Consider the following 12,137-nt stretch of genomic DNA (forward strand, 5'->3'; position numbering starts at 1 on the left):
GTATTGTAGATTAAAAAGAAGTTTACATGGGTTAAAAATGCAGTGTTGATAGGGGGAAAAAAAAAAAAGTATTGGTAAAGGAGTGATACTGCCTGGGAAAGGGGAGATTTGTGTGGGGCTGTGTCCTGCCGTGGGTGCAGGGTGGGTTCAATGCCGAGGAGATTCTGCAGAACAGAAGCTCAGACTATAAAAAACTCTATAAAAATCTCTGGATTTCCGGTCGTTTGAGGCTGCTGACAGACAGAACAGCTCCATGGCTTAACAAAGCAGCTGTGAATTAGGCTTTGGAGAAGCATCAGTTTTCACCAATGCTAGATGGAGCTCTGCTACTCGCAAACACCACACCTGTGTAGGCTTTCAGACCAGTGTTCACACTTCTGAGCTGTGCCGGTGTCTCAGGATCCCCCGTGGCTGTCAGCTGCCCAACACAGCTTCCAGGGGCCTTTTCCAGGTTTTCTGAGGAAGACAACAGGTGATAGGATGGCTGGGTCAAGGTGAGCATCGTGGCTATATAGTTCCCTTCTCATCCTCCCAACTTGCCTCCCTCCCTTCCTCCTTCCACTTCAAGTCATCACAACCCACAAATGTAATTTATTTACAATCAAAATACTTATCATATCACAGTCTCTGCAGGGCTCACAAAAATAGGTGCAATATCTACAGATGTAAATTCAGTGCAGGCTTGGGCTTGCACAGGATGAGTCCTGCAGGTAAGATAACGCCCAGGCTGCCATCCTGTGTGCTGAAATCCCAGCTGGCACCTCAGGGTACAGGCAGGAAGATGTGGTTTGACAGCAATTCAAGTAGGCACGCCGAGGGTTTGCAGTTTCGCAGCCTTTGCGCCAGCACAGCTGCCAAATAAACCACCCCTGGGATGGCCAATCCTTTCAGGATGTCAACGTTCCAAAAAGACCAGCTCCGAGAGGACAGGAACATCTTTTCCCTCACATGCTCTGCTGTGTGGTGACAGCCAGAGGGACAGCTCAGGGGACAGCAAAGCCACACAAGCCTCTGCTGCCATGGGACACAACGGCTGCTCGCTGGCATTTGGTGCAGAGTCCCCCTGACCTGTTGCTTCCCCACAGCTCCGTGGTTTCCATGGGGTTGGTCCTGCAGTCAGTGAAGCTCCTGCATTTGAAATATACGCTGAGAGCAAGTGTTTCTTGCTGGTGTCAGTAATCAATAGCAGATGCTTGATGAGGGATGTGTGGAGGCCAGCCATGCCCAGACTTGGGTCCCCGTGCCCCTCTGCCAGGGCAGGGTCTCCATGTTCCCGTGGCTCAGGGCATCCCAGGGACCCCTCATCCACCTGGCTGGGCAGCTTGACCCTCTCCAGCCTTGGCCAGGCACACAGGTGTGTTTGTTTACCTGTGCACGTGTCCTGCACACTCACCCCTGCAAGCAACCCCCACCTCCATTCCCTCCGTGCTGCCTGGGGGCTGTGGATGTATAACCCCGAGGGAGGGAGCTAGATGAAGGAGTGCTGATGAGGAACTCATTATTTCTGGTGCCTGTCAGCCTCACAGGATGATGATAAAACACTGCATCCTTCTGGAGCAGCAGGAGGCAGCAGCAGGACCAGGAGGGAGCAGCCTGGCCATCCCACACCCCTCCTTGCAGCCAGGCCTCCCATCCTCCCACCCTGTGTCCTGACATGGAGCTTGCATCCAGTCCCCCTCTTCCCCTGGATCACCTGGGAGGGGTGGGAGCATTGTGAGGTGGATAAAGGTGGGATTGTACCAGCACCACGTCCACCACAGCTGCAACCCAGTGGCAACAGGGTTTGGAAGGGTGTGGGCTTGGATGGCACCTGGAATGATGCCCTTCCTCTTCAGCCCCTGGAACGGGGATGATGCCCTCCTTTCCAGCCCCTGGAACGGGGATGATGCCCTCCTTTCCAGCCCCTGGAACGGGGATGATGCCCTCCTTTTCAGCCCCTGGAACGGGGATGGTGCCCTCCTTTCCAGTCCCTGGAACGGGGATGAAGCCCTCCTTTCCAGCCCTGTGCACACACAGGTGTTTTGGCATGGCCAGCCTGTGACCACGTGCCTGCGTGTGCCACTGTATGAGGTGGCACCTTCACAGGGCACCAGCCTGTGTTGCTCTGACTGCCTGGATGCTGACAGAGGCTCTGGTGGTGCCTGGCAGCATTCCAAATGAATTCAGTGCTGTCCTTCCCATCAAACAGCCACAGGAGAAGGCATTTCTCGTCCCCATCTTTATTCAATGTGCCAAATGCGCCACTCCTGGGCCTCACACTCACATCTTGTTCACAGCTGCAGCTTCAAAAGGACCAGGGGAGAAGGAAGGGGAGATTGTGTGGGAGGCATGGAGCATGCTGGGGCTGCTTGTGGTCGCTGTGCCCCATCAGGGAGGAGCTGAGACCCTCTGGCCACCACTCCAGCTCTGCTCCCCCAGGCTGCTGGGACTTGGCTGTCCCCAGCCATCCTGCAAGGCCATGTGAGATGCCTCAGACAAGGTCTGGGGCTGGTGGAGCAGAGGGCAGGAGGTGGATGCAGGCCAAGGGGGTTCTGTCCTACTCAGAGCTGCCTCTGCCCCCTCCTATTCTTCCCCGCTCCACTCTCAGCCCAGCCCCATCCACCTTACAGGGCTGAAACCCAAATACCATCCCAGAGAGATGGAATTTCCCAGGGAGATGTTGCGGCAGGTTTTTTAGTTTGTTAGCAGAGTTAGAAGCTTTTGCGTTAGTTTATCCCTTCGGCTGGCGGCCCGGGGCTTTTCCCCCGCCCGTTCCCCCGTGCCGGGGTTTGCGCTGCCGCGGCTGTGCCCGCCGGGGCTCCCCGGTCCCGCTCCGGCCCCGCCGGGCTTCCCCCGCTGCCCGCTGTGTTTACCGGCCCTACCGGCGGCTGTGTTTACCGGCCCTACCGGCGGCTGTATTTACCGTTCCCAGCGGGGTTTTCTCCCCCTCGGCCCCTTGTCTCAGCCCCCGCCTGCGCCGGGCTCGGAGCAGGTGCTCCCCCCTCGTGCCGCCGCTTTTTCCGCGGGGCCCTGGCGCTGTCCTGCTGCCCGGCTCCGTACCTTCCTCCGACCCCGTCCCTCCCTCCGGTCCCATCCCTCCCTCCGGCTCCGTACCTTCCTCCGACCCCGTACCTTCCTCCGGCTCCGTACCTTCCTCCGGTCCCGTACCTTCCTCCGGCTCCGTACCTTCCTCCGGTCCCGTACCTTCCTCCGGCTCCGTACCTTCCTCCGGTCCCGTACCTCCGTCCGGCTCCGTACCTTCCTCCGGCTTCGTACCTTCCTCCGTCCCGTCCCTCCCTCCGGTCCCGTACCTTCCTCCGTCCCGTCCCTCCCTCCGGTCCCGTACCTCCCTCCGGTCCCGTACCTTCCTCCGTCCCGTCCCTCCCTCCGGTCCCGTCCCTCCCTCCGGTCCCGTCCCTTCCTCCGGTCCCGTCCCTCCCTCCGGTCCCGTCCCTCCCTCCGGTCCCGTCCCTCCCTCCGGTCCCGCACCTCGCGCCGCTCCGGCCCCGCTCCAGCCGGCGGCCGCGGGGCCCCGAGTTTCAATTTCAGCCCGCGTTTTCCTCCGCGCTGTATCCGTTTCCGTTTTCCCTATGGGTTGTTGTACATTTCCGCTTTGCCTGTGTCCCCTCCAAAGCGATTCAGATATCCCTGTTTCGCCCCTCTTCCCCCCCACAGTGCGGTTCCACCCCGCGGCCCCCACTCCCTAATTCTTGGCATTTTATTTGCGGCTATCCATTCTGTTATTCTGGTATTTCTTATTAGTACCTAGTAGTAGTTGGTTTGTAGAAAGCTTGTATGCCCACCTGCTCTAAACATAAACAAGCTTCCTGAGATTTCCAACCCCCCGAGGCGTTCACCCTTTAAAAGAAGCGGTCAGATCCTCGGTCCTTTCTCCTAGATTCCCCTTTACAGAAATAAAGCTGTGAATTATAACCCAGAAGAAAAGTCCTCCCCTGCTCCTTCACCCTATTCTGTGGACTCGTGCTCAAGGTGAGCCAGTGAGCTCAGATCCTGGTCAGGACCCAGACAGAAGTTCTGGCCAGGATCCCTCCTGGCCCCGAGCCGGAGAAAAGAAGAAAAAGCTATTTGAGCTAGCCGGGGATCTGTGGCCCGGGTCAGGAGGGGGTGGTGCAGTGGCAGAGATGCCCATTAGCCTCCGGGATGGAGATGGAGCGATTGGAGCTTGAATGGCCTCACCAGCACTCCGATGACAGCCTGGCTGCTCCAGCTGCACTGGGATGACGCCAGAGCGGTTCAGTCCCGGTTTGGAGCCCAAGACAGGGATCTCAATGCAGATTTGGAGCCCTGTGCATGCACACGTGTGCCTTGTGTGTGCTTGTACGACTTAAAGCCACTCCAACACCCTCAGGAGCTGCCCCAGGGGTGGCCCAGCCATCCGACTGTAAAGCAGCCCAGAGCTGCTCCCTCCTCACCCTCGCTTGTCCCACTGGAAGAAGGATATTTAGCGGTGGAGCCTGCTGTGCTCTGAAGTTTAATTAACCCCATCTCCCCCCTGAACAGGCTTCCCTTCCTCTGCTCAAATGCCACAAATGATCCTTTGCAGATGCTAATCTGCAGAAGGGAAAAAAAAAAAAAAAAAAAGATTCCACATTTAATTGCAGAACATAAAGATATTACAGGGTCATTAAAACACCATGAATATGGAAATTAAATCCACAGGCATCCATGCAGATAATAGCAGGGAAAAGGGAGTTGCAGGTGAAGCTGAAAGGTGGAAAGGTGGAAAGGTCAGCTCCATCTGGATACATCATTAACCCCCTGCTCCAGGGGGTTAACCCTCTCCAGGAACCCTCCAGTGGCCAGGGGGCTGCCTCAGAACTCTTGTTTGTGCTGGCTTCACCCCTCGGGACCCGCAGCAGGGGGAGGGTGGTGCTGCCCCAGGCAGAGGCCAAATGGTGAGGGTTGGCCCTTGCTGTGGGGGTTTTGGGGATCAGCCTCTGCCTGCAGCTGCAGGAGCCTCCAAAAATGGCTTGAATCCTTGCCAAACCTAGTCTGTGACTTGGACCATGGGACCTGACAGCCCACGGAGGGATGCTGAGATGGTTTTGCTCTTCAGGGACTCCTTCCCAGCCCAGGCCAGCTGTGGAGCCAGGCTCAGCCCCCCGTGTGCCTCATTACTGGGTTGAACCCAACACCCTGGCTCCCCTTCGCCCCAGCTCCCTCCCTCCTGCTGCTCACGCTGCCAGCTTGACACTGACGTGAGCTGCTAAGTGGAAAAAATTAATAGGGGCCTCACTAATTGGAGCTGAGCCACCAGGAAAGAGAGAGACACAGGCCAGGGTGGCTCTGACACCCGGCTGCAGACGGGTGACGGGTGCGGTGGTGTGGCAGGGCCAGTGGGCAGGGTGGCCACAGCCAGCTGGCCTTGAGGGCTGTTTGTCATGCCCAGGGTGCTGCCGTGCCTCTGTCCTTGCAGCCTTTGAGATGTCTCCAAGGAGCTCCAGCCCCTGGAATTCGGGTCCTGCCAGCTGCCACTGCCTGATGGCAGGGTGTGGGTGAGGAGGGAGTGGTGCTGCTGGGACACCTCCAGATCCTCGGGACCCTCCAGATCCCCAGCACAGCACTGCGGTGCTGTTGTGCCGAGCTGCCAGAGCCCCCCTGCTCTCCCAGCAGCAGCTTTTGCCTCCAGGGAGAGCGTGAGGAGGAGAAAAGCAGATTAGAGTTATCTGTGCATCTCCTCGCTGAGCTGAGAGCTAAATGTCAGATCACATCTGACACAGTTCCGAAGGGGAGGGAGAAGAGTCCCAGCACACCCCTCATCTCAGGGGGCACCTCTGGGGGCACAGGCAGCGGGGCTGGCAGCTGGATGCCAGCCTTTCCCTGGGAGCAGAGGGGGGAGATGGCTGCCTCGGGGTCCCGCTGCCTTGCCTGCCTGGCAGAATCCCAACCTCAGCCCCAGAAACTTTCCTCCTCCGGTTCCCATGGAAACGAGGAATTTTCTTCTCCCCAAAGTTGAGCTGCGTGTCTGCACTCTCTGCCCAAGTGGAGCCCCTTCACCAGAGCCCCACGGGACAATGGTTTGGTGGGAGCTGCTGGCCCGGCTGGCGCGGTGCCTCGGCCGTGTCTGCAGGGCCAGAGCCCGGCTGTGGAGCTGGGGCAGCACAGACACCCTGTTCCTGTGCCAGACCAGGGGAGAGGGGCCGAGGAGGAGGATCATCACCTGCTCAGCACAGCCTGTCATCTCCATGGTTCAGCCAGAGAAAATGAGCACCCTGCTGGGAAAAGAGCCTGGCAGAGTGACCAGGAGCCCTCGCTCCAGCTCCAGGCATCATGCAGCATGAGCCCCTGGGACTGATGGCCAGGCAGCAGGAGCCAGTCCCGCCTTGAGCTCCGGCTGGGAAAGACACTTGGGGAGTGATTTGGGACCGTGCATCGGCAATCAGAGGGTTTCAGTGCTCTGCTCACCTTCACAGCCTGACGTCTGCTCTGATGGAAGGAAAAGCTTTCCCCATCCATCAGTCCTGCAGGCTGGCAGGAGCGGGCATCGCACACCAGCCCTGGGGCCACTGAAATCCTGAGGGCTGAGCTGCGGGAGCTTTTCCGTGGGATAAATGTGGAGGAGTCAGATTTAGACAACAATGACTAAAACTGAGCTTCAGTAAAAATTAACTCCAAAGAGGGGAATGTTCCAGGCGCTGCCATTTGCTGTCAGTAAAAATAAACCTTCAGGTTAAACACAGCCTTTTCCTCCTGGGTGTTCACGTGCCAGATCAGGGAGCTTCCTCTCGCTGAAATGGTTAAAAGCATAAAATCACCGAGGACCAACTCTACCTTGCTCTGCTGAGCATCATCCCTGGGGCTGAGATGGGGTCCTCAGGCCCCTCGGTACTCAGGGGTGCATCAGGGCTGGGGTCACCTTGTTAACACAGTGTTTGGGGTCCAGCAAGCACCTGCTCCACATCCAGGAGCTGGAGAGAGCTGGAAGCACCAGGTGTTTTTTAAGGCTCACTGGACACCTGGCAGGGCCCATCCCTGCACCAGCAGCACCTCCCAGCCACACAGCCCCCTCCCTCCCTCCCAGGGCTGGCTCCTTCCCTCCCCATGCCATTTTCACTGGGGTTTTAATTAGTGCTCCTCTGTATATTCAGCAAGCAGGAGCCCGGAATGGAAATGTACAGGTGTCCCCTTGATCCAGTTTCCATGGTTGCCGCATCGAGGTGGGGGCTACATCTTTTTTTTTATATATTAATAATTTTATTACAGTGGCTTCATTCCACTGGCGAAGAAGGGAAGGGGGGAGAATGTGGGGGAATAAAAAATGCTGGATGAAAAGGCCATGTTCCTGTGCCTGGGCTTATTTGCTGTCATTCTTTTTCTCTTATTAGCAAGCACTGTTTTCCAAGATGCTCAAAGTCCAAGAGCTCACTAACGAGATCCCAGCTCTCGCTGGTGTGGGGGGAACAGCCCAGACAGCTGCGCTGGAGCCAAATGTCTGTGGGGCCACCTCAGAGGCCAAGGGAAAGAACAGGATGGTGCTGAGCAGGGTGGGCATCAGGAGCACCACTGAGCAATGCTGCCATGTCCTCATCCCTGTCCCCATGTCCCTGTTCCCATTCTCACTCCCCTGCCCCATCCTGTGGGATTGTCCCTGGCATCCCTCAGCAGCACAGCAAAGCTTCCCTGGCCTCAGCCCAGGAAGGGACCCCGGCCACCCCCGAGCAGCTCTTGGGGACGCTGGCTCTGTGCTGCACTGCTGGGCCCTGTGCACAAGGAAAGCCCAGGGAGTCCAGGGCAGAGGTCCTACAGCCCTCCCAGGGAACTGGGCTCGTGTTCAGGGACTCCCAGCACCACAATTTCTCCACCCTGCCCCATCCTCACCCCGTGTGGTGGTGGTGAGGATGATGAGGATGGTGGCTGCTCCGGGGCTCTGGGTGCCAGCACCAGGAACTCTCATCCTTTCCTCTCACCAGATCAGTTTCAATCTCCTGTGGTGTGGCCAGTACAGTGTGTGAACTTGCCCATCTGTCACCATTGGATTATGTAGCCCCGACCCTGCCTGTGAAAGCAGGCAAAATCTTCTCTGTTTACCCGTAGCTCAGGATGGTTTTCAGCTTTTGTGCAACGGGCGTTAAAAATAAAACAGGAACGGCATGGGCCCAGGAAAAATCCTCTCTCCTTGCACTGCACTGTGCGGCTGGGCTTGCCAAGTAGGAAGAAATCCCCTCTCCTCCTCCTGGCAACGTCCCGCACTGTGGCAGGCAAACACACACGCCGAGCCATGGACCTATTAGTCACCAGTAAATGTTCTTTTCTCTCCCGATTTGTTTCCCTTTAAGCTTGATGTTTTCCTCTCCTGCTGCCCGGGCCTCGTTAGGCTGTAATTAAAGCCAGGAATCAAAGCGGCATGGTGCAATTGAAACTCGGGGTGCCCCGGGGAAGGCGGCAGCCGGCGCTGGGCTCTGCTCACGCACAGCCGCCTGTCCCCTGGCAGTGGTGACAGTGAGAGGAGGCAGGACAGACGCAGGCTGAGCCCAGCCGAGCTCTGCTGTAAGATCTTCTGTCGTTTACAGCATCACCAGCTCTGGCACCTGGAGGATGTGCCGAGATGCATCCACTCCTGAAACAAGATGAATTTTTCTGGCTGTGAGAGTCGTAAACACACGGAGCAGCTCAGAGCGGGGAAGAGACACTGCTCGTGGTGCTTCTACACTGAGATTATATCTCCATGCTGCCAGGGGAGGGCTGTGCCCATCCCTGCACAGGATCCTCCAGTCCCCACGGCCAGGGGGACATGCTGACCGCTGCTCACTGCGCCCTTCCCCATTGTTTTCTTTGGAGACAGTCCTGAGGATGCGGCTCCCACACTCAGAACCTGGAGCCATCCTGCTGGCTGTGCCAGGGAACAACTCAGGGAACGGTCAGGCCATTGGTGTCCTGCTCCTGGCCAGGGACGAGTGGGCTGGATGGTGCCCAGGACATGGGCTTGGGGCACGGCCCAAGCAGGAGCATTGTCAGTGCCTGGTGAGCCGTGACAATGGCCAGTGGGCAGTGCCTGGACACAGCATGGCAGGGCTGGGTGCTGCTGGGTCACACCAGCAGTGTGCTGAGCCCCTTGGGCAGGGCAGGACAGGAGCAGCACCCAAGCAACTGCCACAGCAGCGGACCCAGCCAAGCACCAGAGCTGGTGCTCACCTGGGAGTTGTTCACAGAGCAGGGCTGAGACCACCAGAGAGAGATCCCCTGCACTCATCTGTGCCAGAAACACCAGCACCCCATCGTAGCTCATCTCCCCACTGCTGGGGCCTGGCCCAACAGCCGCCCCACGCAGAGGCTGCCCCAGCTTTGAAAATAGATAGTAACAAGTGAGTGCGGGCAGCAGAAGTAGCAAAGCATATGGTAGGTGTTGGAGTTTATTCCTGTCAGTGAGTGTCAGCAGCGACAGACGGCTGGGGGTGGCAAAGCGAGAGGTTTTGGTAGGCACCCGTGCAACACCACCCCACGGACTCCACAGCTGCGGTGAGGGTGGGGACCCTGCCACCCCCTGCCGTGTGCCATCAGCGGGGCACCCGGCGCTGTGATGCTCTCCTGGCACTCTGGACTGCATCCTGGGGCTGTCGGAGCCCCCTCCCTGCGCCTCAGCGGTGTTTGGTGCCCGAGGCACCCCTGAACTCCCCACAAAACCACAATGCATTTGGCCGCTTCCAGACAAGCCTGTGAGCCCCATCTGTCCCAGCTGAAGGTCACCTGCTGATGTGGAGGAACATCTGGGGGAGTGAATGGCTGTGCTCTGCTCCCAGCTGCTGCTCTGCGCCATGGCCAGTCCCAGGGTGTGCCAGCACTGCCCAGCCCAGCCCTGTGGCACTTGGGGGCTTCCATGGAATTGCCCCCGTGGCCAGACCCGCTCTCACCACCCAACGCCTGTGCCGGGAGATGGGGTGGGCAGGTAGCCAGCGGCAGTGGGAGGAAACAGATTGTCCGCAAAAAAGCGCGTCAGTTCCCAACCGGCAGCTCGGAGCAGGATCTCCTGCGGGTTTATACCTTGTTTGTCTGAGCCCGCTCAGAGGATCTGGGGCTGTTTAAGGACTCTTTGCCAGCGTCTTTGCATCAACATGGTGATGTGGGGCTGGGAAAGGTGAGCCCCCACCCTGGCAGAAGCTGCCAGAAGGACTGAGGAGCTCCTGGTGCTTGGGCACTGCTGTGGCCTCGGTCATCTTGAGGATCCCATCCTGGGCAAAGAACAGCCCTGGCAAGCACTGGAGCCAGCACACATCCTTCCTTGGCACAGGTGAAACAAACACTCACCAAGCAGCAGCTCACCTGTGGCTCCTGCCCCTGCTAATTGCAGCGTTCTCAATTCACACCGATGTGCTTGATAAGATTAGCAATTACAGAAACCTCATACGACAATTGGCCTGGGTCAGGAGCCGTGTGAGGGAAATTGGACGGAAGTGCAAATGAGAATTAATTATAACCTGGCAGTGGACAGGTTGGAGGGTTTGAATCTCTATCTTTATGTATTTCTCAGTGCAACCTTTGGCTCTGCTGCAGGTGTGAAGGGTGCCAAGGACTTCATGGCAGCAAAGATGTGCTCACAGCTCTCCGGGCCATCACAGAGCTCGGACAGGGGATGTCACAGGATGGGCCCTTGGCTGTGATCCCAGTGTTGCCCTGGCATGGGCGAGTGTGGCCTGGCATTGCTGGAGATCCGTGCCCTTCCTGCTCTCTGCCTGGCAGCTGCTGTTGTTATCTCCATTGCCATGGCAATGCCAGCCTGGCTCCCACGGCGTGTCCGCCTGTGCCTCCGCCAGGCAGACGCGGTCCCACGCCGGGCTGGAGCCCCGCTCCCACCACAGCTCACCCAGCTGAACAGCCACGCCACAGACAGGGGTTTAGCACAACCCCAAAACGCTGTGGGGATGGAGATGGGCATGTCCCCTCCCCCGGGATGTGATATCTGGGTGGGAAGCAGGGGGAGAAGGAGAGTCTGCACCTGGAACATCTCCCAGCCCTGCCCTGCTGTGTCCAGCCAGGTGCCTTCCACCACAGCAGGACCCCTGTGCCCCACAGCCACCCTGGGCTCAGCCATAGCCCCCCTGTGCTGGTACCAGCCCCTGGCCCCAAAAGTTGTATTGATCAGCACCCGGCTGCACCAATATTAAAGTGTTTGCCAGCAACTGCTGATTTAACAAATCCTCCTGTCTGCTTATTTATGCCATCTTCCCGCCTCCCACCTGGACCTTCTTGATGCTTTAGGAATTTTGCAAATGTTTTAAAGGCTGCATTTCAAAGTGCACCAGGCAGCTAGCAAGGAGCAGGTCACTGGAAAGGGTGAGGAGAGGCAGAAAAGATCCTCCACCCTGCAAGGCAGCCGCTGCTCTCACCATCATCCATCCTTGCATGCTCCCTGCACTCTCCCACTGCAGTTCCTTGTGTTCTGTGCACCCACCCTGGCCCCAGCCCCAAGGCTGGATGCAGGGGTTTGAATTAATGGTGAGGGGAAGTCCAAAGCGGCACTTCCCATCCACTGGTTGCCTTTTCCTGGCTGTGGAGGCAAGATCTGGGCCCAGGTCCGTGTTGGATTGCCAGCCTCAAAGCAGGAGAGCGAAGTGCAAATGGAAAAGCAGAACAGAGGGAGGGTGTGCTGCGGCTGACGGTGCTGGGCAGTGCTGCCTGCCCCAGGTACATCCCAGCAGCTGCTGCCACGGGGCTGCATTTCAGCAGAGAGCCAGGTGACGAGGAGCTGGAGGTCACCTCTGCTCCCGGCCGGCTCTTGAGACACCAGCCCGGGGATTTCCGTGTCCCCTGGAGGAGCGCAGACTGCTGGGTGCCAGGGGCTAAGGCCGGGGTGTCACTCTCCACTGATGTGACTACAAAAGACTGTGGGATTCAATTAAGTTCTGTTTTCCTCCCAGTAACAGTGGGAGTCTCTCCTCTCCCCTTTAAGGCAGACACGCTGCCATGGAAGACAAATGCTTGCAATAAAGCGCTGGAGCGCGGTGCCGGGGGAGGCCGATGCTCCCTGCAGCCGGCACTGCCCGGATCGCGTCCGCCGCTCCCCCGCGCCCTCCCCGAGCCTCTGCACAGCCGGTCCCGCAGCAGCCGGCCCGGCCCGGGTGTCCAGAACCGTGTGGTGGAGTCGCCACGGGCACCCGGCTGGCTCCGGCGCAGGACCCGCAGGGCCACCCCCTTCCCCGCCT

General features: G+C 58.4%; 1 protein-coding gene across 1 annotated transcript in view; it reads left to right on the forward strand.

Annotated features, from left to right (window-relative positions):
* LOC111942107 (solute carrier family 71 member 1-like) overlaps positions 1-12,137 on the forward strand; it is a 39,957-nt gene that overhangs the window by 1,982 nt on the left and 25,838 nt on the right. The window lies entirely within an intron of this gene.

Source organism: Cyanistes caeruleus, chromosome 25, assembly GCF_971803275.1.
Source record: "Cyanistes caeruleus chromosome 25, bCyaCae1.hap1.1, whole genome shotgun sequence".
Taxonomy (NCBI): Eukaryota; Metazoa; Chordata; class Aves; order Passeriformes; family Paridae; genus Cyanistes; species Cyanistes caeruleus.